The sequence below is a fragment of the Hippocampus bargibanti genome, linkage group LG08 (genome assembly GCF_051943395.1).
Source record: "Hippocampus bargibanti isolate YZ-2025 linkage group LG08, ASM5194339v1, whole genome shotgun sequence".
Classification (NCBI taxonomy): Eukaryota; Metazoa; Chordata; class Actinopteri; order Syngnathiformes; family Syngnathidae; genus Hippocampus; species Hippocampus bargibanti.
Genome location: NC_142741.1, coordinates 9746200 through 9774082, shown reverse-complemented (window position 1 = coordinate 9774082; position 27883 = coordinate 9746200). Strand labels below are relative to the sequence as shown.

Here is a 27883-nt window from a genome sequence, read left to right as displayed (position 1 = left end):
CGGGTCGGGGAGGAGATATTGCCCCAAGTGGAGGAGTTTAAGTATCTGGGAGTCTTGTTCATGAATAAGGATAGGAGGGAGCAAGAGATAGACAGACGGATTGGTGTGGCGTCCACTGTGATGCGGACATTGTACAAATCTGTATTATTGAAGAAGGAGCTGAGCCAAAAGGCGAAGTTCTCAATTTACCGTCGACCTACGTCCCAACCCTCATCTATGGTCATGAGCTATGGGTCGTGACCGGATACCAGCGACTAAAATGAGCTTTCTCCATAGGGTATCTGGGCTCTGCCTTAGAAATAAGGTGAGAAGCTCGATCATCCGGGAAGGGCTCAGAGTCGAGCTACTTCTCCTCGACACAGAGAGGAGCCAGATGAGGTGTATCGGGCATCTGATTCGGATGTTTCCTGGATGCCTCCCTGGTGAGGTTTTCTGGACATGTCCCACTGGCAGAAAACACTGGGGACGACCCAGGATACGCTCCCAGCAGTATGTCTCCCAGCTGGCATGGGAACGTTTTGGCATCCGCCAGGACACGCTGGAAGAAGTGGCTGGGGAGAGGATGGTCTGGGCTTCCCTACTGAAGCTGCTGCCCCAACGACCCGACCCCGGATGGATGGATGGATGGATGGAGGTAACAAGAAGAGAATGTACTTCCTGTGGCTGCTAAAGAAGCATGGCCTGCCACAGGAGGTGCTGCAACATTTCTACACGGCTGTCATCGAATCCATCCTGTGTTCTTCCATCACCGTTTGGTTCGGGGCCGCCACAAAAATGGACAAAATCCGACTTCAACGGACAGTTAGGACGGCGGAAAAAATCATTGGCACCGCCCTACCCACTCTCGAGGACTTGCACACTGCAAGAATCCAAACTAGGGCGCGGAAAATCCTACTGGACCCTCCGCACCCTGCCCACCACCTTTTCCAGCTACTCCCCTCAGGCAGGCGCTACCGATCCATGCGCACCAAATCCAGCAGACATTTAAACAGCTTCTTCCCCCAAGCCATTAACTCTTTGAACTCTTTCAACAGTAGCCAAAATGGAACTGTATAGTGCCACTTCGCAGTTTTTTTTGACAACGATACTAGTGCAGCGTGTTCTACCGGAAACAAATTCCTTGTGTGTCCTACATACTTGGCAATAAAGATGATTCTGATTCTGATTCTGATTCTGATATTAGTCAGGATTGAGAAAATGGTAAATGCAGTCATAAACAAGGACATCTTGTCTAAAAATCTCCTCCAGGGTGCTCAGGACATCAATCTGAAGCAAAGGTTTAGCTTCCAATAAGGACAGCAATCCAATGTACACACCCAAGACAATTAAGAAATGGCTTCAGGACATCTTTGTGAATGTCCTTGGGTGAGCCACAGCCCAATTTTGAATCCAATCAAACGTCTCTTGACAGATCTGAAAATGGCTGTGAACTGACCCCCCCCCCCATCCATCCTCATGGCTGTTGAGTGGTAGTGCAAAGAGGAATGGGTCAAACTATCCAAAGATGTATCTGTCATCCTTGTCTGCATCATAGTTTCAAAAAAATTCATTATTGACAGAAGTGCAATCATCCGTGAAGACTGAAAAAAAAAAACAATATACACATTTTTTATAATTGAATAGAATTGCACCCATAAAAATCAGGCTGTCATGATGGAATGTTCTTTTAAAATGAGGCTGGAAACAACAAAATGTGGGAAAAGTGAAGCCCTCTTAATACTTTCTGGATGGGCTGTCTGTCAGCTTGTCTGTTTTTCTTAGAAAGACATGTTTTCTCATTATATTCTCATCTGAATATAAATACGCCTGCAGATGGCTCACACATTAAACGGCACAAGTGGCTCAATCAAAACCAAAGTGGGTACAATGCAGTGACGTGCGGTGAGGTTCATGGCTGGTGAGGCACTGACGTCATCGATGACGTCACCACTCGTCTCTACTTCGTATTTGAATGGTAAATGTGAAAATTCAGCGATTTTGAAAAAAAATCCTAAAACGGTGAAGTTAAATGGACAAGAACTTTAAAGTACAAATCACTAAATACATCTAACTGTTTAATTTATTTTTTCATTTGATATTTCCATGACAGCTTTCCATGATGACATGTGAGGCACTGCCTCACCTGCCTCCACTGACTGCACGTCACTGCTGGTGAGGCACTGACATCATCAGTCAGATTTACAAACATATGACCCTACAGAGCAGCTTATTCACCATTTGCTTGGCAACAGTTAATGTGTTTGTTCGTTGTACTAAATTCATCCTGTCTACTTGATAACTAATGTTAAGCAGATTCCTTACTAACAGACAGTGTATTGTCGGTGTTCAAAAAACAGATGCAGCAGTTATTACAGGACGACGCCTATGAAATATTAAAGAAAGACCCAACAGAAGAAAAGAAAAACAAACTTAAAGCACTACTCAAACCCCTATTAAACGAAAATAAAATAAACAAAGAGTCGTACAACCACCTGGTACCTACAGCAAACATCATCCCCAGGATTTACGGCACGCCAAAAATACATAAACCCGATGCACCCCTCCGCCCCATAGTAGACAGCATCGGATCAGTCACATACAACCTCTCCAAAGCACTATCGGAAATAATAAAACCGCTACTGGGACACACGGACCAACACTGCGAGAACTCAAAGCAACTCGCCACAGAACTCGCCACCATAAAATTACAGAAAGACGAAATGTTCATATCACATGACGTCACCTCACTTTTCACAAAAACACCCACCAAAGCCACCATTCAGATAGTACAGGACAGACTCAAAACAGACAGGACACTCAAAAAACGCACAAATCTTACAGCACAAGACATAACCCAGCTACTTCAATTCATAGCCACGTCCACATATTTCCAATACAAATACACCATATACAGACAAAAAGAAGGGTTCGCCATGGGGGACCCACTCTCTGCCATCATGTGTGGTTTCTTCATGGAGGACCTGGAACAGAAAGCACTTTCAACAGCCCCGGAAATATACAAACCAACACTATGGAAACGGTATGTGGACGACATCTTGGAAAAAATCAAAACAGGACATACGCAACAGCTTACTGAACACCTCAACTCCATAGACACCACAGGCAGTATCAAGTTCACCCATGAAGAAGAAACAAACCACTCCATCGCCTTCTTGGACTTGAACATACACCACACGGACAACGGGGACATCAAAATAAAAGTACACAGGAAACCTACACATACTGACCAATATCTCCTTTGGACAACTGAACACCCCACTATTCATAAGTTGTCAGTCGTCAGAACATTACATGAACGCACCACAATAATCACGGACCCGGAAGACAAAACACAGGAGGAAAAACATATACAACACGCACTGAAAAAATGCCAATATCCCCAGTGGGCAATAACTAAAGGGGCAGAGCAGGTCAAAAACAAAAACAACACAAAACAGGGAAGAAAGAAAAAGCAAACAAACAAACAAGAACACAGAGCAATGGTAACACTACCGTACATAAGAGGAATCACAGAACGCATACAAAGGGCACTGAGGAAACACAACATAAACACACCGGTCAAACCACACACAACTCTCCGTCAAATCTTGGTACACCCAAAGGACAAAATACTCCCGGAAAACAAATGTAACTCAATATATGAAATCCCATGCAAGTCATGCAAGAAATCATACATCGGGGAGACAGGAAGGAGTTTCAATACAAGAAAAAAAGAGCACAAGAATGAGTGCGAGAAGGAGACGGCAACAATCCAAACAAGAGCAATAAAAGAACAAGCACAACAGGAGCACCATAAATCAGCCATCACGGACCACTGCAAAAGAGAGAACCACATCATGGACTGGGAGAAGGCCAGAGTCATCCGCACCGAAGACAAAAAACATCAGCGCTGGATCAGGGAGGCCATTGAAATCCGAAAGCGAGGACCAAGGACCATCAACAGGGATGAGGGAGCTTACATGCTCTCTACTACTTGGAGCAGCATCCTGGAGGGACGAGCGGACAGCGGGGGGCGTGGCTTGCCTGTCAGTTCTGACAGGTAGGTCACGCCCTCATAGCAACACCAGCTGAAAATGGCGCGTCACAGCAACATCCGTGACACTCTGACGAAGGCGGAAGTAGTCGCCGAAACATGTCAGGTATTTGAACACCGACAATACACTGTCTGTAAGTAAGGAATCTGCTTAACATTAGTTAATGTGTTTTCCTTAAAATTTAATTTCTACATTTTTTCCATATACAAACTCTAGCATTGAAAAAAACACATAAAACATCATTATCATCTTACCTTTACTTATAAATGAAGTCCATGTGCTGCTCCTTCTGAAGAAAAGAATCCATAACTTGTTGGTAGAAGTGCTCCTTTTCTTTCTTCAGTTTGAAAAGTCTCTCCATCTCAATGGAGATCACTGCCAGTGAAGAAAGTCGTACTTCATCCATCCTGTTACGACTGTATGTTTTCAGTCTTTTCAGCGTTGAGAATGACCGCTCCACCGACGCTGTAGTGGCTGGAATAGTGAGCACGAGCTGGAGCAAATTTGCCGCCTCAGGAACAGTTGTGATGAGATCCTCTGGGCCAAAAAGCTGAGAAGCTGTCCAGGAGATTTACATTCATCCCTCACTGTTTGTGAGCGATATAGTCCAACGAGATCCGCCTTTAGTTTCACAAAATCAAAGAATTTGGCATACTTTGATAGGCTCTGAAGTTTTGTATCTTCAAATTGTTGCGACATTTCACTGAATTTCGCGCAGTCTACCAAACCAAGGAAAGCCAGCTCACCAAAATGATCAAACCTGTCCTTCACTTGACAGTTAACATTGTCCAGAATGTCACAAAACACTCGTTTTCGTTCACATCTAACTGAATGTCTGTCTCCACTCTCTTTTAATCCTAGTGCGCTACATTTCTGCTCAAATCGGTCACAGAAACTGTCAAACTTCAGTCTCATGCGCTCGAGAGCTGCAACAGAGTCGCGGATGCGTGCACGACAATATTCAATGTCCATTACTTTGTTTTGCAGCACTCTGAAAAGTGCATCAGTTTCATTGAAAATATCCTCATACACCATAAGGAGAAAGCAGGTTGATGCTTTTGAGAGCCACCGTTCATATCCTGCTGCCATCATCAGTGTGTCATTATCCCAGTTGTCCGCAATTTCCATAATTACATGAAATAAGGCGCGCAGATCATTTTGGTGCATGCTTATTGTCTGGAGCAGCCTGGAGTTAGAGCTCCATCTCGTAGGTGCTGCTCTGGGTAAGCGGCGCTTGACAACATCATCCAGTAAGTGAGTGCGCTTTGTGGACTTGTTGAAAAATGAAGCTAGTCCCTCAGCTGTTTTAAAAAACATGCGACATTCTGGCATGCACTTTGCTGAATGCATGAGCACCAAGTTCAGCTTGTGTGCGTAACAGTGTGTAAACATGGCTTCGGGCACTTTTTCTTTAACTTTAGCTTGCACGCCATTGAGCTCTGAGGCCATTACAGCGGCACCATCATATATCTGAGCGATAAGCTTGTCAGTACAGTTATATACTTCTCCAACACTCCCAGGACGTACTTGGCAATGGCAGGAGCGCGTCTGTCCTCATTCGCGTCATCAAAACCCAAAAACGCCTCCTTCACCTCACAGCCTGCTTCAGATGAAACCACATACCGTAATATGACTGAAATCTGAGCATGGTTTGTGACATCTGTTGTCTCGTCTACTTCTACAGCAACAAATGGGGCTGCACCGATCTCCTTTTTAATATCATTCCTTATGGCATCGCCTACTGCTGCGATTAAATCGTTCTGTATTCTGTTTGACAAGCCAGAAAATACAGTGGATGTCTCCAAATGTCGAGCTAGCCGGTCATCTTTCTCAGCAAAAGCATGCAATAATTCAACAAAGTTGCCACGATTAGCAAAGCCCACACTTCCATTTCCACGAAATGCCAACTGTTGTTTGGCGAGGAAGCAGGTGGCATTGATTAGATCTTTTAAAATCTCTCTGTTCTCCTTTACCTTAGCATTGTGGATGCTAATGTTGAGCCTTCGCTGTTCGTCCAAAGCCAAGTCTATCCTGGACATCCCAAACGTTTTAAGCGCGATTTGACTTTCGATGTGCGTGGTCGACCGCTCATGTTTAATGAGGCTTCTTTGCAAATTCGCCAAGTCACAATATCCCATTTGAGTCCAGACATTGTTAGCAGTTGAAAACAGAAGGCAGGGAAAGCAGAAAAGGCGGTTTCTTTTTGGACATTCACAAAGCCAGTCTTTCCGTATGTACCAGTCCGTATTAAATGACCGATTCTTCTCTCCTGTTGTCTGTAGCATACCTAACTCCGGCGTTGGTCTTCCTTTAATAATGATCTCCTGCTTCGACTGAAAGTCCAATGTGGAAAATTTCCTGAGTTTCGACACGTAATCTTCCATCTTGAAAATGAGGCTTGAAAATATGGACAGATGCTAACTGTTGTTAACTGCTTACTGTAGCTTGCTACCACTAATTTTATTATCCTTAGGCCACAGCGTTGTAATGTCTGGGATCACCAGCTACCCCTAGCATGAGGCAGGAAAACTGCGTGCCTCACCGAATGCCTCTTCGCTGGCGTTTTATGATCACTCAATAGCTCAGCACAAGAAACAAACACGTTACACACATACTGTTGTTGATGAAAAAAAACAGCACTGTACATTATATACACCAGCGAAGCTATGTAAATTTAGCTGTGGTTGAACATTTTAATAAACATACCGACATACAGAGAGACAGCAATACCATCCCACGGCATAACTGTTGCGCAATCCATGGTGAGGCTCAGAGGGCAGCTGCCTCACCGCATGTCTCTTCTCAGTATTTGAACGGAAATTCCGCGATTTTCAAAAAAATTAACATCCAAAATGGTAACTTTAAATTGAAATTATCTGTAAAGCACACATTACTAAATACAATCATTTAATGTATTTTTTTTTCTTTACATAATGACAGGTGAGGCACTGCCTCCCCTGCCTCTAGTGACTGCACGTCACTGGTACAATGTGTGTTGCATTCACCAAGGTTCGTTCATGTGGCCAAACCTTTATAAGCAAAAAAAAAAAAGCTTTTACCGTTTCCTCTATCTGACTCATCTTTTTTTTTTGCTTAGAAAGGTTTGACCACATGAAAGAACCTTGGTGAATGCAACACACATTGTACCCACTTCAAACATGGTGTTGATTGAGCCACTTGTGTCTTTTAATGTGTGAGCCATCTGCAGGCGTATTGATATTCAGATGAGAATATAATGAGAGACTACGTCTTTCTCAGAAAAATATACAAGCTAACAGACAGCGCATCTAGAAAGTATGTATGTACTGTGTATATATATATATATATATATATATATATATATATATATATATATATATATATATATATATATATATATATATATATATATATATATATACTGAAATATTACAGCAATTCCTGTTTGAAGTGTACCGCAGATACAACAACATCCCTTTCCACAACTTCAAGCATTGCTTCTGTGTCACCCAGATGGTGAGTGGGTCACAAACATGCACACAGAGAGAAAGCAAGAGCTAATGATAGAAGAAAAGCAAAATAAACATGTTTTGTCTTGCACAGATGTATGGTTTAATCTGGTTGACTGACCTGAGAAGTAAGATGGATGGCATTGACCTATTCATCATGCTGACCTCTGCAGTTTTCCATGATCTTGACCACACTGGCTATAACAATGCATACAGGGTACTAAAGGAAATACATTACAACAGCAAAAACATATCATGGAAGTCCGCAGAATTCCAGCACGTTTGTCGGAATGCATATACAGTGATACCTCAGCTCACAAACATAATTGGTTCCCAGAAAGTGTGTGTGAGGTGAAAAGTTCATCTTGTTTTGGCCTATCATGTTTCGGTGTATACTGACGAAGGCGGACCGAGAACTGCTGTAAACAAATCAAATACTCATCAGATGCGCCAACTTCCTTGCTCCCCATTTTCCAAGCCTGCTCCTCTTTAGCAAGGTCCGAGGAGACCGCGATGCTTTCCCTCATCAGGGATATTCAACCCTGATTCCAGCACGTTTGACATTCAATTGATCAGTGTTGTTATCAGGCCTCCCACAGCTTGATGATGAGATAGTCATTTTAACTGGACGGAGACATGAAAACATGCCGGTTAAAATTAAAATAGCTGACTTAAAGAACCACCTCAGATTCAATCTTACATGTAGACAGAGCCGGTTAATTCCTACATGCTTGAAGCAAGCACCCCTGGAACCCGGAAACTTAGATGATAAAATGCAACAAAATTATACTAGGAAAATACTAAATTTGAGAATTAGGAGACTTAACATAGAGATAAAAAACGAACAGTCAGAAATAGAATCTTATTATCAACGATTACAAATTGAACTTACCCACAAAATCTATCAGGGAGTGTGCGAATTTACCAAATTCGGATACATGAGGCACCACACCAAAAGAGACAAAAGGGTAAATTTCAAACATTACTTTTACAGAAACAATCACAGCTACTTGTAAACACGGGAAAAATTAGGTATGGGCAGATTTCAAGGGAGAATTGGTCTCTCAGAGACAGAAAAGGCGGTACTAACCGAAGGTTTAAATTTCTCAGTAACTCCTAAAACAATACCCACAATAGACTACATCACAGCTACTGAATCGCTATTAAAAATAACAAACTTTCCTCTGCAGAGGCAAATGATCTGCACATTAAAATATCAGCCCTTCTTAGAAGTGCCAACCCACCTCCGTCCAACATAACATTAGAAGAGAGAAAGGCGTTGACTACTCTACAAAAAGATAAAAATATGACTATTTTGCCAGCGGACAAGGGTAGGTGTACAGTGCTTCTCAACACATCAGATTATGAAGACAAAATAAATAGGTTAATCAGTGCTTTTTCTACTTATGAACAACTAAAGGGACCCTTCCAATAGATGCAAGAAAGAAATTATAGACTGTCTCCAAAAGTTGGAGAAAGGAAATCATATAGAACAACAAATGTATTTTAGATTATACCCAGGGGAGGCCACGCCATGCATCTATGGCCTGCCAAAAATACATAAAGAAGGGTTCCCCCTCAGTCCCAGTGTTTGTAGCATTGACTCCTCTACATACAATGTAGCCAAATATTTAAAAGCAGAGATTTATCATAGCAGAGTCCGGCGCCGCCATGTCTGGACAGTAGGGATATATATATATATATATATATATATATATATATATATATATATAAAAATCCTCGTCTCACCCACCATGGGTGGTGTCTGTCCCCATTTCAGCTCGGGTCCTCTACCAGAGGCCAGGAAGCTTGAGGGTTCTGCGCAGTATCCGTGCTGTTCCCAGCACTGCGCTTTTCTGGACCGAGATATCCGATGTTGTTCCCGGGATCTGTTGCAACCACTCGTCGAGTTTGGGGGTCACTGCCCCAAGTGCTCCGACCACCACAGGCACGACTGTCATCTATACCTTCCAGGCTCTCTGCAGCTCCTCTCTGAGCCCTTGGTATTTCTCGATTTTCTCATGTTCCTTCTTTCTGATGTTTCCATCACTCGGGACAGCTACATCCACGACAACGGCTTTTCTTTCCCCTTTATCTATGACCACGATATCAGGTTGGTTGGCCATTACCATCTTGTCAGTCTGTATCTGGAAGTCCCACAGGATTTTTGCTCGGTCATTCTCCACCACCTTGGGAGGTGTTTCCCATTTTGACCTTGGGGTTTCCAGTCCATACTCCGCACAGATGTTTCGGTAGACTATGCCAGCCACCTGGTTATGGCGCTCCATGTAGGCTTTCCCTGCCAGCATCTTACACCCTGCAGTTACGTGTTGGATTGTCTCAGGTGCCTCTTTGCACAACCTACACCTTGGGTCTTGTCTGGTGTGGTATATCCCCGACTCTATGGCTCTGGTGTTCAGGGCCTGCTCTTGAGCAGCCAGGATGAGTGCCTCTGTGCTGTCCTTTAGGCCAGCCCTCTCTAGCCACTGATAGGACTTCTTGAGATCAGCCACTTCTGCTATGGTTCGGTGGTACATCCCGTGTAGGGGCTTTTCCTCCCATGATTGTCCCTCTTCCAGCACCTCATCCTCTGTTCCCCATTGACTGAGACATTCTCTGAGTACATCATCCGTTGGAGCCTTCTCTTTGATGTATTCATGGAGCTTGGATGTTTCATCCTGGACAGTGGCTCTCACACTCACTAGTCCCCGGCCTCCTTCCTTACGGCTTGTGTACAGTCTCAGGGTGCTGGACTTGGGATGGGACCCTCCGTGCATGGTGAGGAGTTTTCGGGTCTTAACATCCGTGGTCTGAATCTCTTCCTTTGGCCACCTTATTATTCCGGCAGGGTATCTGATCACTGGCAGGGCATAGCTGTTTATTGCCCGGGTCTTGTTCTTGCCATTGAGCTGGCTTCTGAGGACTTGCCTCACCCGCTGGAGTTATTTGGTCGTCGCCGCTTTCCTTGTTGCTAATTCAAGGTTGCCATTGGCCTGTGGTATACCGAGGTACTTGTAGCTGTTTTCAATGTCTGCTATTGTTCCTTCAGTGAGTGAGACCCCTTCAGTGTGGACTACCTTGCCCCTCTTAGTCACCATCCGACTACATTTCTCCAGCCCGAATGACATTCCGATATCACTGCTGTAGATCCTGGTTGTGTGGATCAGGGAGTCTATGTCCCTTTCGCTCTTAGCATACAGCTTGATGTCATCCATGTAGAGGAGGTGACTGATCGTAGCTCCATTTCTGAGGCGGTATCCATAGCCTGTCTTGGCGATTATCTGGCTGAGGGGGTTCAGTCCTATGCAGAACAGCAGTGGGGAGAGTGCATCACCTTGGTATATGCCACATTTGATGGACACTTGTGTTAGTGGCTTGCCATGGCTTCAAGTGTGGTTTTCCACATCCTCATCGAGTTTGCAACGAAGGCTCTCAGGGTCCTGTTGACCTTATACAACTCCAAGCATTCATTGATCCATGTGTGTGGCATCGAGTCATATGCTTTCTTGTAATCAATCCAGGCTGTGCACAGGTTGGTATGTCGGGACCTGCAGTCTTGAGCGACTGTTCTGTCAACCAGCAGCTGATGTTTGGCACCTCTAGTATCTCTACTAATGCCTTTCTTAGCCGCAATGATGCCTGACATGAGCTTCCATGTTGTGGAGAGACAGGTTATTGGCCGATAGTTGGAAGGAACTGCACCCTTTGAGGAATCCTTCATGATCAGGATTGTTCGCCCTTCGGTTAGCCATCCTGGGTGAGTCCCATCCATCAGCAGCTGGTTCATTTGTGCTGCTAGGCGCTCGTGGAGAGCTGTGAGTTTCTTTAGCCAGTAGGTGTGGACCATATCCTGGCCTGGTGCCGTCCAGTTTTTCATACGTGAGACTCTTCCTTGTATATCTGCCGCTGTGATGGTAGCTGGGTTCTGTTCAGGGAGGTTGCTGTGCTCCTCTTTCAGAGTCACCAGCCATTGTGCACTGCTGTTATGTGCGACCTCCTTCTCCCATATGCCTTTCCAGTATCTTTCAGTTTTCAGCCTTGGAGGGTCTGCTCTGCTGTTAGAACCCTGCCACTGAGCGTACACTTTCGCAGGTTGTGTTGCGAACAGCCTGTTTATTCTTCTGACCTCATTCTCTTTCGTGTACCTCTTTAGGCGACTGGCCAAGGCCTGGAACCTTTGTTTGGCAGTTTCGAGTGCTTCAGGTATGGTTATCTGCATGTACCTCTTGGGTATTGGCCTTTTATTCACACCTCTCTGGGTCTCCGTCAATTGATTCACATCTTTCCGAGCCGCCTTGATCTTGGCCTCCAACCGTCTTTTCCATGGTGGGTAATGAATCTCGTGGCTCTCATGGTTGCTCTTGTAGCCAAGCATGTCTAGGATCACTGATGCTGAGGTGTATATCAGCTCATTGATTTCCGTGATCGTTCCGGTCGGGATCGTTCTCAGTGCTTTCAGGTGGTACTTCACATAGTCATTGTAATCGGTGCCTTCGTTACCCAGTTTTCATTCTTGCCATGATCTTATCTCTCAGGTCATTTGCTGCCTCGCTCAGCATTTCATTTATTGGGGCTGGCTTCCCAATCTCATTATTCATTGGGGCTTGCCTCCCAATCTCTGGTTGAACCTCTTCCTGTGATGTGGCAGCCTGGGGCCCTTCACCTCGGAATTTGTGTTGTACCTCATCAATCTCAAGTTGTGATAGCAATTGCCGTTTGTGGATATTGGAACACTGAGCTACTAGTTGTTTCGTGGTCAACCGTGACTGTGGGTTTCGAAGTACCCATTCAGCCCCCATTCTCCGCATGTAACCCCTCTGACTAGGGTTGCTTGAGTAGTAGCATTCCAACAGAGCCATGTTATCGCATCTCGTCCATCTCCGCTTTGTTCCAGTAGCCCATTTTTCATCAGGGTGCTCTGGTTCCCCAGCACCTGACGCAGACCTTGTTTGGCCGGGCGACGTCTGAGCCGGCATGTCATTCCATTTATTGTCTCTCATCATTGTATGAGGTAGGCATTAGCGTGAAGGGTCTTGCCCAAGGACCCACACTGGATGATGTCATTGTGCTCATTTGTGCTCATTTTCTCTGCCACAAGTCTCCCATATGCCAAACCGATGCCTTATCAACTGAGCTATCCAGCCGCTTCTATATATATATATATATATATATATATATATATATATATATATATATATATATATATATATATATATATATATATATATATATATATATGGCCTAAACTACCAGTAAGACTTTAGTTTGCTTACGAAGTTTCTTGGATAAGAAACAAAACGTCTGACACCTTCAAAGGAGTACAGATGACGGCTGAAGAAACCTTTTCATCCATCCATGTAGGAACCTTCGAAGAACAAAGTTGGACACTCGTGTCCCGGACTGTTTGGCATGTTTCTGTGATTATGTTGCTGCATGTGACCTTGTAAGGTATTGATAGCAGACCTTGTTTAACAGTTTTGTTTGACAGAACACCTTAAAAACTACACGTAGGATACAGCATGTAATGAGGAGGACCTTTCGAAGGTGATGTGCTGCAAGACGACTTGTGACAAAACTTGAGTGAATGGAATGATATGTCGATTTTCAGCATGTAGCTTTGTATTGCGTCATGCCAAATGCATCATTTGCACCTCCCTGCCAAACATTCACGGTCAACTCCATTCTCTATACTGTATACGGAAAGTCCTGCCAGAAATGCTGATCTTTTATTCAGTCTTTACGGTCTTCTTACAAAGACGTCATCGGTCTTTGTAAGAAGTGCTTTCTAAATTTATATTTACTAACAAACATCAGTTTTCTGCAATCTATTCTCACTTGCAACTGAGAAAACGCATGTATACATATTCCTGATCAATGCTCGGACGGAACTTGGTCTACGCTACAATGACACTCCATCACCATCACTGTGCTGTCGCTTTTGATATATTGGAGAAGGTAGAACTTTTTAATATAGCCACGAAGAAAGCAGCGTCAGCAGAGCGCCGATGCGTATGTGGAACTGTCGCGGCTTGGAATTGTAGTGGATTTATGTGGGACAGGAGATGTGAGACAATGTCTTTTCGTCAATGGATGCTACAGCTTCGTGTTTGCTTTCAACATTTAGCTTGTAGTAGACGTACAAATTCCACCATGACGTCCCTGATCCACTGCTGACATGGATGCTTTGATCCTCTCCTCTTTCAACTAGAACTGCTTCATGTCATCACAAAGAGGGTACAGCAAGTCCTGAAGAATGAATGACTGTGTCTTTGTGTTGTCATATTTGTTATTTTTTCATTTTTTTTTCCCCCAAGATGGCGGCGCGTGAACACGCAGCGGCTCCCCTCTCCCGGCAAATTGGCGTTTTCATGTTTATGTTTATTAAAGTAATTATAAGTGCCTTGCATGCTGGGTCCGAGAGGACAGTAATTTCATCTGTGCTGTATGTCATGCATATTAGCATATTTGACAATAAAGCTGACTTTGACTTTGACTTTGAAACATCCAGAAATGCAACATGTTGTGTCGGTAGGTAAATAAAGGGAGTGGTGAAACAGCAGCATTTAAATATGGGCTTTGTTTTGTTTAGACAGAGAGCAACATGTTCAGAAATCTCTCTCTGGAGCAGTACAAACGAATAAGGGAAGGCATTATTAAGTGAGACCATATTTTTTTTGTGTGTGTGAATATCAACACACTCTGTCCAGAATTGGGTATACAGCAGCATAATATTGTGATACTGCAGATGCATTCTGGCCACTGACATGACAAGGCACAATGAGATCCTTAACAAGTTCAAGTCCATTCTGTCTACGTTTGACTTTAACAACAAGGATCACAGAGATGTGGTAAGTAAGAGATGCCACTTTTTTGTACTCCGATAACTTTATATACATCTCTCCACAAACTGCAATCCAATTTTGATAAATGTTTTTTCCCTCCAGATTTCGCCTCTGATATCTCTGCTAGAATGTATTGTTTTAGGAGCCATTTAGTCAGCATAGCCGTAAACTGAAATTACATAAAACATGTCACATGTTCAGTCAAACCCTACCGATGGCACTTTGGAACGTCATTGTAAACCAGTGGCGGTCTGTGCATTTCACACCTAGGCCTTCAGTGAAGTCCTGCTTAGTCCGACTTGAATAAATATCCCTCGTAATACCATAATTTATGACACAACGGCTGGAGATATCATTTACAAAAGAACACGCACGCAGTACTGTGCGTGGCATCACCTTAATCGTCTACAACACAGGCTATTTTCCGGAGCAATTACACATCAATAAATCTGCATTTAAAATCATTTGTCCACAAAGTTTTATGAAGTCCACCAAGAATATGCAATCTTTAACACGATTTTACGCTAAATTACAAAATGTCAGTTTAATATAAGAAAAACAACAAGACGTTCACAAAACGAACTATTTGTTGAAAATAAAAGTAAACAAATCTTTTTCATTTGTTCTTGAGAATAGGCTTACCTACATGCGACAGCAAGTTGTCCTCTCCTTCAGCCATTGTGGGTTAAAAAAGGGAGTAGATATACTTGGTTTTTCTGCTAAAGTTTCCGGGTTTCCGGGCTGAGGTAAAGTGAGTATCCAATCACAGGACGCGTACGTCATGTTCAACGCGAGGCCCTCTAGCTGGCCTTACTGTGCCAACTCGTGATCTGATTGGCTATCGCAACTGTATATCAACTACATGTGCCCGTTCGTAGACAGCGCACAGACGCCCTCACTGTTTATTCTGAAAGCGTCGGTCAGATTTCATACAGCCTGGCGACACAAACTAGCTGAATTCTGATTGGATTAAAAACTCTGACCTAAAACTACAACACTGAAAGGAGCATAACCAAATGGATATAACATCAAGAAAACAGTATGTAGAATAATTATATATATATTTAGAAAAAAATACTTTTTTAATGAAATTGACTTTTATTATAATTATGATAATGATGTCTGATTATGTTAGGCCAGCAGAGAAGGCCTTGCTGGCCCTGACGGCCCACCACTGTTGTAAACATTTGAAATCAAAGTTAATGTTTTTGGACATGTCATCCAGTTCCAGTATATTACAGTTCACAAACAAACTATACAGTAAAGCTGTAGCTAGTAGTTAGGCTCATGCATGTAAAGCTGAACAAGTAAGCCTTACAGAGTCACATAACTGGCCAGTCAAATTTATAACCCATGCATTGACCAATTCGGAATGCTTGTTACCAATGTGTCAGGATACTGGCAGAATGAGAGAGGCATCAGTTGACCTTAAGTGAAACGAGGACCAAAACGCTGAATGTGTGTCCCAGGGGCAGAGCAATAAATAATAATAATAATAATACTAATAATACTAATAATAATAATAATAATAATAATAATAATACATTACATTTAATGCACCTTTCAAAGCTCTCAAGGACACTTTACAGTCACAGACAAGCATAGGTACTATAATAAATAAAATACCATCACAAATAGAATGCAATAAATAAAATACAATTATAAATAGAAACGAGAGAGAGCGACACAGAAAATGCAATTTTAAGTAGATGGGTTTTGAGATGGGACTTGAAGGTGGGAAGAGAATCGATGTTACAAATGTTGGGAGGAAGTGAGTTCCAAAGTTTGGGGGCAGAGCAGCTGAAGGCTCTGTCACCCATCGTGCTGAGACGGGAAGGGGGGGGGGTCACACAGAGATGGAGGGAGGAAGAGGATCTGAGGGAACGAGAGGCAATAGAAATTTGAAGAATGTCAGATAGGTATGGGGGTAAGGTTACGGATAGCTTTAAATGTACAAAGAAGAATGTTAAAGTTCATTCTATATTTGACCGGGAGCCAGTGGAGCTCTTGGAGGACGGGGGTGATGTGGTGAAAGGATGAAGTTCTGCTGATGATCCGGGCTGAAGAATTCTGGACGAGATGAAATTTGTGGAGAAGTTTCTGAAGGACACCAAAGAGAAGTGAATTGCAATAGGTGACAAGACTATGAACGAGGATAGTAGTGGTGTGAGGAGTGAGAGACGGGTGAAGACGTTTGATATTGCGTAGGTGGAAGTACGCAGAGCGGGTTAAGGTATTTATATGGGAGTGGAAAAGTAGTGTGCTGTCAAGAATGACACCTCGGCTTTTCACCACATGGGAGGGAGAAACGATCGAATTGTCAATAGTGAGAGAGAAACTGTTAGCTTTGTTCAAGGTGGATTTGGTACCAACAAGGAGAATTTCAGTTTTTTCGCTGTTATATTTGAGGAAGTTATGGGTAAACCGGGATTTAATTTCAGAGAGGCAGAGTGAAAGGGAAGAAGGTGGAAGAGAAGAATCGGGTTTGCTGGAGAGATAGAGCTGGGTGTCATCTGCAAAGCAATGAAATTATATACCAAATTTGCGGAGAATATTGCCAAAGGGGAAGAAGGTATGTGATAAAGAGGAGCGGTCCCAGGACAGAGCCTTGGTGCACACCAGAAGATACAGGAAATGACTGTTCAAGTCCAAGAAGGCGATGGAGTGGTTTGTTTCTTCTTCATGGGTGAACTTGATACTGCCTGTGGTGTCTATGGAGTTGAGGTGTTCAGTAAGCTGTTGCGTGTGTCCTGTTTTGATTTTTTCCAAGATGTCGTCCACATATCGTTTCCATAGTGTTGGTTTGTATATTTCCGGGGCTGTTGAAAGTGCTTTCTGTTCCAGGTCCTCCATGAAGAATCCACACATGATGGCAGAGAGTGGGTCCCCCATGGCGAACCCTTCTTTTTGTCTGTATATGGTGTATTTGTATTGGAAATATGTGGATGTGGCTATGAATTGAAGTAGCTGGGTTATGTCTTGTGCTGTGAGATTTGTGCGTTTTTTGAGTGTCCTGTCTGTTTTCAGTCTGTCCTGTACTATCTGAATGGTGGCTTTGGTGGGTGTTTTTGTGAAAAGTGAGGTGACGTCATGTGATATGAACATTTCGTCTTTCTGTAATTTTATGGTGGCGAGTTCTGTGGCGAGTTGCTTTGAGTTCTCGCAGTGTTGGTCCGTGTGTCCCAGTAGCGGTTTTATTATTTCCGATAGTGCTTTGGAGAGGTTGTATGTGACTGATCCGATGCTGTCTACTATGGGGCGGAGGGGTGCATCGGGTTTATGTATTTTTGGCGTGCCGTAAATCCTGGGATGATGTTTGCTGTAGGTACCAGGTGGTTGTACGACTCTTTGTTTATTTTATTTTCGTTTAATAGGGGTTTGAGTAGTGCTTTAAGTTTGTTTTTCTTTTCTTCTGTTGGGTCTTTCTTTAATATTTCATAGGCGTCGTCCTGTAATAACTGCTGCATCTGTTTTTCGTATTTTTCTGTGTCCATAATAACTGTTGTTCTGCCTTTGTCTGCGGGAGTATTGTGATGTCTTTGTTTTTTGATAGTGTTATCATGGCTCTTGCTTCCTCTTTGGTAATATTGCTGGGTGGTGGTTTGGCCGTTTTTAAAATGCCTGCTATTTCATTGCGTAGTGCTGCTTTTTGTCCTGGGTTCTGTATTTTTTCACACGCTAATTCCGTTGCGAGAATGAAATCGTCGTATGGTATTTTTTTGGGGGTGACTGCGTAGTTGAGACCTTTTGATAATATGCTGCGTTCTGCTTGTGTGAGGTTGTGTCGTGACATGTTATGTATCCATTTGTCGTTTGTCTGAAATGTGTTTGATTCGGCCTTTTTCTTTTGCGTGATGAGTTTGTCTAATTTCCGGATGTGTCGGTTTTTGGTCGCGGTGAATTCCTGTTCGTGTATGTTGTGAAGTTGTCCGTGCAGCGTTGTTTTTGTGTAATTGTCCAGGGGGAACCGGAGTTCGAATTGCTCCGTTTGCCGCTGTAGATCACTGCTAATGTTATTGAGTTTGTTTGCTGTGCATCGTATTCGTTCTTTCATCAGAGTCATCCGCACCTTTTTGATGATTCTTTCCGCGTTCCTGGTTGGGATCGGGTTTTTAATCCTCAGACTGGCCGGAACGACTTCTTCGTCCCGGCAGCGTCACAGCAACATCCGTGACACTCTGACGAAGGCGGAAGTAGTCGCCGAAACATGTCAGGTATTTGAACACCGACAATACACTGTCTGTAAGTAAGGAATCTGCTTAACATTAGTTATCAAGTAGACAGGATGAATTTAGTACAACGAGGTGGGAAGAGAATCGATGTTACAAATGTTGGGAGGAAGTGAGTTCCAAAGTTTGGGGGCAGAGCAGCTGAAGGCTCTGTCACCCATCGTGCTGAGACGGGAAGGGGGGGGGTCACACAGAGATGGAGGGAGGAAGAGGATCTGAGGGAACGAGAGGCAATAGAAATTTGAAGAATGTCAGATAGGTATGGGGGTAAGGTTACGGATAGCTTTAAATGTACAAAGAAGAATGTTAAAGTTCATTCTATATTTGACCGGGAGCCAGTGGAGCTCTTGGAGGACGGGGTGATGTGGTGAAAGGATGAAGTTCTGCTGATGATCCGGGCTGAAGAATTCTGGACGAGATGAAATTTGTGGAGAAGTTTCTGAAGGACACCAAAGAGAAGTGAATTGCAATAGGTGACAAGACTATGAACGAGGATAGTAGTGGTGTGAGGAGTGAGAGACGGGTGAAGACGTTTGATATTGCGTAGGTGGAAGTACGCAGAGCGGGTTAAGGTATTTATATGGGAGTGGAAAAGTAGTGTGCTGTCAAGAATGACACCTCGGCTTTTCACCACATGGGAGGGAGAAACGATCGAATTGTCAATAGTGAGAGAGAAACTGTTAGCTTTGTTCAAGGTGGATTTGGTACCAACAAGGAGAATTTCAGTTTTTTCGCTGTTATATTTGAGGAAGTTATGGGTAAACCGGGATTTAATTTCAGAGAGGCAGAGTGAAAGGGAAGAAGGTGGAAGAGAAGAATCGGGTTTGCTGGAGAGATAGAGCTGGGTGTCATCTGCAAAGCAATGAAATTATATACCAAATTTGCGGAGAATATTGCCAAAGGGTGTTCTTGTTTGTTTGTTTGCTTTTTCTTTCTTCCCTGTCTTGTGTTGTTTTTGTTTTTGACCTGCTCTGCCCCTTTAGTTATTGCCCACTGGGGATATTGGCATTTTTTCAGTGCGTGTTGTATATGTTTTTCCTCCTGTGTTTTGTCTTCCGGGTCCGTGATTATTGTGGTGCGTTCATGTAATGTTCTGACGACTGACAACTTGTGAATGGTGGGGTGTTCAGATGTCCAAAGGAGATATTGGTCAGTATGTGTAGGTTTCCTGTGTACTTTTATTTTGATGTCCCCGTTGTCCGTGTGGTGTATGTTCAAGTCCAAGAAGGCGATGGAGTGGTTTGTTTCTTCTTCATGGGTGAACTTGATACTGCCTGTGGTGTCTATGGAGTTGAGGTGTTCAGTAAGCTGTTGCGTGTGTCCTGTTTTGATTTTTTCCAAGATGTCGTCCACATATCGTTTCCATAGTGTTGGTTTGTATATTTCCGGGGCTGTTGAAAGTGCGAAGAAGGTATGTGATAAAGAGTGGTTGTACGACTCTTTGTTTATTTTATTTTCGTTTAATAGGGGTTTGAGTAGTGCTTTAAGTTTGTTTTTCTTTTCTTCTGTTGGGTCTTTCTTTAATATTTCATAGGCGTCGTCCTGTAATAACTGCTGCATCTGTTTTTCGTATTTTTCTGTGTCCATAATAACTGTTGTTCTGCCTTTGTCTGCGGGGAGTATTGTGATGTCTTTGTTTTTTGATAGTGTTATCATGGCTCTTGCTTCCTCTTTGGTAATATTGCTGGGTGGTGGTTTGGCCGTTTTTAAAATGCCTGCTATTTCATTGCGTAGTGCTGCTTTTTGTCCTGGGTTCTGTATTTTTTCACACGCTAATTCCGTTGCGAGAATGAAATCGTCGTATGGTATTTTTTTGGGGGTGACTGCGTAGTTGAGACCTTTTGATAATATGCTGCGTTCTGCTTGTGTGAGGTTGTGTCGTGACATGTTATGTATCCATTTGTCGTTTGTCTGAAATGTGTTTGGGAGCGGTCCCAGGACAGAGCCTTGGTGCACACCAGAAGATACAGGAAATGACTGTGAAGCCAAGGAGTTAATTTGGATGAACTGAGAGCGGCCAGAGAGATAAGATTGGAAGCAGCATAGGCGTGTCGGTGATCCCTATGGAGGAAAGTCTGTCAAGGAGGATGGGATGAGAAATGGTGTCAAAAGCTGCAGTGAGGTCAAGATGGACGAGGATGGAGAGTAAACTGGTGTCAGCTGCCAAAAGAACGAAGGTGAAATAGAGCAACCATACGCCCAAGAAGAGCAAGTTAAAATAGATGTTACAGTAGATGTAACACCACATCCGACTAAAGCAGATTCCACACAGCCTAGGAGAAGTGAACGCACTCGCACTTGAACGGAAAAGGGACAGACACTTGTAGATGACAAGTTGAAAGATCTGCAATCAAAGTTTAAAGTGACGTATGAAAAGTGGAAACATAATATTAATGAATTAAAAAAAGGCCATCAAATACAATGAAGATTCTGACTTGGTGAATACAATGAGCAGAATAAATACAGCTCAATATGTGATTGATGCTACTTACTTAAAAATCAGAGACACTCTACATCCACAGCATCCAGACTCAGAAATCCGAAGAAAGAATGACACATTCAAAGCACTCACCCAAACTGCCAATAGAAAGGCTCAGCAGTTCCTCAACGATGATAGGTCTCATCTTGGCCAGACAATAAATCCGTGTTTTAGACTACACTCTCCAATGTCTCCTTATCTTCACACACCATGAACTCTAAACAGTCTTCAAACGTATCCCAAGACGCACGACAAGCAGCAGCTGAAGCAGCAGCATCAAGAGAAGCTCTCAGAGTCATGAAAGAAATTAGTGAACAAGAAGAAGAAATCGGAAGACTGGAGCTGCAAGATGAAACACGGAGAGTCCACCAACCTAACTTATATTCACCCATTCACGCAACTACATATCATAATACTTCTAATGATCTTGTGAGAACCTAAGATGAAGCCATTACAGCAAATTGCACTGCAATCCCAGAGCCTGCTGTCTTTATGGGAGATCCTCTCAAGTATATTGATTGGAAGCTTTCGTTCTCAACGTTGATTGATCGGAATAACCTGCCAGTTGAAGAAAAGCTGTTTTTCCGACGAAAGTACGTATGTGGTTCTGCCAAGAAAGCTATTGAAGGGCATTTTCTGGTGGGTACAGAATCTGCTTACCGTGCCGCCTGGACTACGTTGTAAGACATATATGGCAATCCTTTCTTGATTAGTAAAGCATACAGAGACAAGATCCATGCATGGCACAAAATTGGCCCAAAAGATCTACGTGAATTTGCAGACTTTCTCAGCAGTGTTGAATCAGCCATGCCTTATGTACAATGACTGCAAGTTGGATTGGATTGGATTGGATTGGATATGCCTTTATTAGTCTCACAGTGGAGAAATTTACATTTCACAGCAGCAAAGTGATGAAAGGAATGAAAGTAGAAAAACGAAATACATGAGCTGCTGGAAAGGCAGCCACTCTCGCGGCGCCGTCTTGAAGTCAAAAGAACAAAAAAAAAAACTAAATAAATAATATGACAGCATAGAGACAATTTGACAAAACAAAGACACAGAGAGACATTCATTCTTCAGGACTTGCTGTACCCTCTTTGTGATGACAAAACAGTTCTAGATGAAAGAGGAGAGGATCAAAGCGTCTTTCCACCAGTGGATCAGGGACATCATGGTGGAATGTGCATGCCAACTACAAGCTAAATGTTGAAAGCAAACACGCAGCTGTAGCATCCATTGACGAAAAGAGATTGTCTCACATCTCCTGTTCCACATAAATCTGCTTCAATTACAAGCCGCAACAGTTCCACATATGCATCGGCGCTCTGCGCTGACGCTCCTTTCTTCTTATTGCGGGTTCCTCAAGCCATGCATCCATCCAGCCGCAGACCGTCCAACGGCACTGACCTTTCTGCTAAACAAAGTTCTCAATGACCGCTTAGAGAATCGTGCAGTTGTAACAATTGAGGATGAAACTAATGTGTTTCCTGATTTCAAGGCCTTTGTGTCATTCCTCAGAAAAGAGGCTCGTATTGCCTACCACCCTGTAACAAACATCGTGGCAAGCTATGAACCCGAAAGATGAGAATACAAAGGCAAGCCACCAACTCAACTTTAAGGAATATAGAAACCGAAACATTGATGCCAAAACCTTCACTACAAATTCAATAATTGCCGATAAATAATTGGCTATAATCATTCGTGACTTTTAAGAGAGCTGATTCTGTACTGTGGATGGTGCGGAAACCAGATTGGAATGGTTCGTAGAGATCATTCTGGGAGAAGTGAGAGTGTAGCTGAGAGTCCACAACTTTTTCTAGGATTTTGGAAATAAAAGGAAGGTGAGAAATGGGGCGAAGGTTCTTGAAGTCATTGGGATCAGATCCAGGCTTTTTAAGAATTGGTGTGACACCCGTTGTAACTGCATCTGATACATTTGTTTATGGCTGCTATCCCATAGTTGACCAGCAGATGGATGTGCTTTATTTTCTTGACATTACGTTGGGTCGTTGTCACTTTCCGCGTCCGTCTCTCACTCCTCACACCACTACTATCCTCGATTTACTTTCCGCTCTTCGTTATTTAAGTTTCATTTTACTGAGAAGACGACCAGAATGGACATGCTTTATTGCTGTACTGTTTAGCAAGGAAAAGACAAAAGGACAAAGACCAAAACTACTATTTCGGACAGAAAGCGGGCAAAGTGTTCTACGGTTGTGGTGGTGGTGTCGTTGGTGATTCAGCATGCAAGTGAAATCACATTAAATAATTAACCATCAGTAGAAAAGAACTGCAGTCCTCAGTTTGGAATGGAAGCACAGTAGAACACTTCCGTGAAGAGCGAAGACTTCACGTGAGAGCTGAATGTTTTTTTCTGAAGATGTCGGGTAGAGGATTCACCTGCAGAAGAAGATATCCGTGGGTTCAACACGTTTGAGCTGGGAAGGAGGAGCAGTCTCGCAAGGAGCACGTTGAATAAGCAACGTCTCGGCAAGTGGGCCCAAGGACTGTGAAGGTGAAATAGAGCAACCATACGCCCAAGAAGAGCAAGTTAAAATAGATGTTACAGTAGATGTAACACCACATCCGACTAAAGCAGATTCCACACAGCCTAGGAGAAGTGAACGCACTCGCACTTGAACGGAAAAGGGACAGACACTTGTAGATGACAAGTTGAAAGATCTGCAATCAAAGTTTAAAGTGACGTATGAAAAGTGGAAACATAATATTAATGAATTAAAAAAAGGCCATCAAATACAATGAAGATTCTGACTTGGTGAATACAATGAGCAGAATAAATACAGCTCAATATGTGATTGATGCTACTTACTTAAAAATCAGAGACACTCTACATCCACAGCATCCAGACTCAGAAATCCGAAGAAAGAATGACACATTCAAAGCACTCACCCAAACTGCCAATAGAAAGGCTCAGCAGTTCCTCAACGATGATAGGTCTCATCTTGGCCAGACAATAAATCCGTGTTTTAGACTACACTCTCCAATGTCTCCTTATCTTCACACACCATGAACTCTAAACAGTCTTCAAACGTATCCCAAGACGCACGACAAGCAGCAGCTGAAGCAGCAGCATCAAGAGAAGCTCTCAGAGTCATGAAAGAAATTAGTGAACAAGAAGAAGAAATCGGAAGACTGGAGCTGCAAGATGAAACACGGAGAGTCCACCAACCTAACTTATATTCACCCATTCACGCAACTACATATCATAATACTTCTAATGATCTTGTGAGAACCTAAGATGAAGCCATTACAGCAAATTGCACTGCAATCCCAGAGCCTGCTGTCTTTATGGGAGATCCTCTCAAGTATATTGATTGGAAGCTTTCGTTCTCAACGTTGATTGATCGGAATAACCTGCCAGTTGAAGAAAAGCTGTTTTTCCGACGAAAGTACGTATGTGGTTCTGCCAAGAAAGCTATTGAAGGGCATTTTCTGGTGGGTACAGAATCTGCTTACCGTGCCGCCTGGACTACGTTGTAAGACATATATGGCAATCCTTTCTTGATTAGTAAAGCATACAGAGACAAGATCCATGCATGGCACAAAATTGGCCCAAAAGATCTACGTGAATTTGCAGACTTTCTCAGCAGTGTTGAATCAGCCATGCCTTATGTACAATGACTGCAAGTTGGATTGGATTGGATTGGATTGGATATGCCTTTATTAGTCTCACAGTGGAGAAATTTACATTTCACAGCAGCAAAGTGATGAAAGGAATGAAAGTAGAAAAACGAAATACATGAGCTGCTGGAAAGGCAGCCACTCTCGCGGCGCCGTCTTGAAGTCAAAAGAACAAAAAAAAAAACTAAATAAATAATATGACAGCATAGAGACAATTTGACAAAACAAAGACACAGAGAGACATTCATTCTTCAGGACTTGCTGTACCCTCTTTGTGATGACAAAACAGTTCTAGATGAAAGAGGAGAGGATCAAAGCGTCTTTCCACCAGTGGATCAGGGACATCATGGTGGAATGTGCATGCCAACTACAAGCTAAATGTTGAAAGCAAACACGCAGCTGTAGCATCCATTGACGAAAAGAGATTGTCTCACATCTCCTGTTCCACATAAATCTGCTTCAATTACAAGCCGCAACAGTTCCACATATGCATCGGCGCTCTGCGCTGACGCTCCTTTCTTCTTATTGCGGGTTCCTCAAGCCATGCATCCATCCAGCCGCAGACCGTCCAACGGCACTGACCTTTCTGCTAAACAAAGTTCTCAATGACCGCTTAGAGAATCGTGCAGTTGTAACAATTGAGGATGAAACTAATGTGTTTCCTGATTTCAAGGCCTTTGTGTCATTCCTCAGAAAAGAGGCTCGTATTGCCTACCACCCTGTAACAAACATCGTGGCAAGCTATGAACCCGAAAGATGAGAATACAAAGGCAAGCCACCAACTCAACTTTAAGGAATATAGAAACCGAAACATTGATGCCAAAACCTTCACTACAAATTCAATAATTGCCGATAAATAATTGGCTATAACTGTTCACAAGCCCTAGCTCCAAGAGACGTCATCCTTGGCAATAAAGATGAACCTTTTACACTCAAGTCTGCGCTGGGTTGGAGTATCATTGGCCATAATAGCGCTACCTCAGGCTATGAAGATGAAATTGGTGTCAGTCACCGCATCAGCACAAAACAAGTCACACCTACTATCAGGGCTCATTCAATGATCAAGTCTGAAGTCAACACAAAGACAAAGAACTCAAAGAACCAACCGGAAAACATACGGCGGTCAAGAAAGCCCTAAAAGAAGAGAAAGACTGCTGGAATCTAATTCCTGTTTCTCTTCTGGTTCGGAGTTCAACAGAGTTTTATGATGAAATACCAGCGGCGACGATAGATGGTGAACAGAAAATACTACTTTATTCTAGTAAAACAATAGAAGAACATCTCTCGTCGTAGCGGGAAGCCAAGAGCGCAAAGCCTGCCCCTTAAACCTAGTTTAACTCACACAGCAGCGATCTTTTGTCCAATCAGCTACGGGCAGGGTTTTAGGAGAACATTAGCCTGAGGAACATCTCTAGTTACACCCTACATACGCAACAATTTAACTAATAAGCTACATACATCCATATAGACTAAACTAAACATGAAATAACACAGGATGTTTACGGATGTGTATAAAACACTCTATCATTCCCCCCTGTTGCACATTTAAACATCAGTACATACATTTCCAAAACGGTTTTCATGCATGCACATCATAACTAACGGCACAGGGAACCATTCTATACCATGGAGAAGGTGAAAAATCTCTGTCATAACTTTACTGCTGTGATATGCAACCTCTCCATTTGCGAGAGTCTTAAAGGTAAGTCCAATTCAATCAAAAATTGACGAGAAAAATTCCTTCTTGGCTCTCCGTTTTTTTTGGTGGGAGCAACCACACTCTGGCCATGGTTTACAATTCCAAGCTACAACATAGGGTCACCTTCACGCATTTGTTGATACAAAACCTTTGCGTAGTTCACCTGAGAATTAGTTATCATATGAATTAGCGTTGCTCTTAAGCATGGAATAATACAACCAATGACTATGAAAATAAGTACAATCACGATCGCGACAGGCACAAACAGTCTAAGCAAAGTCGTATACCAAGGGCCTCCGAAAAGCATTTCAAAGCTCCACGGGTGATCAGGCCGTCGATCTTTGGCCAGAGCATCTCTGAGATCCCTGATAACAGACAAAGCATTCGTCATGTTTATGGATTTCGCTTCTTCGGGTATGTACGTACAAGTGTCACCCACCATAGCACAGACGCCCCCTTGTGGGGCTGTCAAAAGGTCCAAAACCATTCTATTTTGCAGCACCATTTGTCTAATTGCTGCAATTTCGGTGTTTTGCATTTCATCCACTTTCAAGCTGGCATTTACAAACACTTGAAATCTGCAATAAATTGTTTCAATTCGTAGCATGTTTTAGTCACTCCAATTTGTGGAAAAAGAGCTAACATTATCTTACTACCTGTGCTATGGTGTTTGAATTGTTCTGGAACATCAGTTCCCCAGATCGAATCATGGGGCTTAAACGATACTCTTCTTTTCGCATGATGGTGCGGTGGACGAATGGTAACGATGAAAGTATTGTCGGTTACAGTAAGAGGTGCACACAAACCATAGGCTCGCGGGAGAATAAAAGAATATACAGTAAAGTCTCGTTATATCGATATTCAAGGGAGTCCGAAAAAATATCGATATAACCGGGACTATCGATATATCCGACCCTGTTTGCATGTAATTTTCTCTGCGCGTGCATAGAAATAGTATCGATATAACCGGGACTATCGATATATCCGATATCGATATAACGAGACTTTACTGTACTTTCCAACCGCATAACCACCAAAGATGTGAAGATACGCTGACATTAGTGTTTAACGGTAGCACATATAAACATCTATCCTCATCTATAAAACCCAAATTTTGGCCCGTACTGTACATTGCAACGCATACTGGTAGTCGCAACCCGCTCTCGGTCATAACCTGATTTTCAGTTTCCAAAATGGTATCTAAACTTGGAACAATCTCTCCTCTCGAATTGCGAAGAACCGGAAAATGTTGATCAGGTCTATGCAAAGATATTAACATATATGCAGCTCTAGCCATTCTCTCTCCGAATACCTTTGAATACATGTGTTGTTGTGTCACAGAATGAGGCATATAAGAGCATACAAAACAATTACTTTTCCTATTTTGCTTAGCAATTAGTGTAGCATAACGATACCACGTGTTTGATAACAACGGATTCCAGTCATGTTTTTCTCCTGCAAACATGATAT

At 42.9% G+C, this 27883-nt stretch overlaps 1 pseudogene across 1 annotated transcript in view; it reads left to right on the top strand.

Annotated features, from left to right (window-relative positions):
• Nucleotides 1-7412: 7412 nt before the first annotated feature.
• Nucleotides 7413-27883, top strand: part of LOC148894527 (high affinity cGMP-specific 3',5'-cyclic phosphodiesterase 9A-like) — a 44233-nt pseudogene continuing 23762 nt past the window's right edge. Inside the window, exons 1-5 of the transcript XR_016115895.1 lie at nt 7413-7529; nt 7617-7739; nt 13369-13477; nt 14112-14179; nt 14268-14370. The product of XR_016115895.1 is annotated as a high affinity cGMP-specific 3',5'-cyclic phosphodiesterase 9A-like (transcript). The remainder of the gene's footprint in view (nt 7530-7616; nt 7740-13368; nt 13478-14111; nt 14180-14267; nt 14371-27883) is intronic.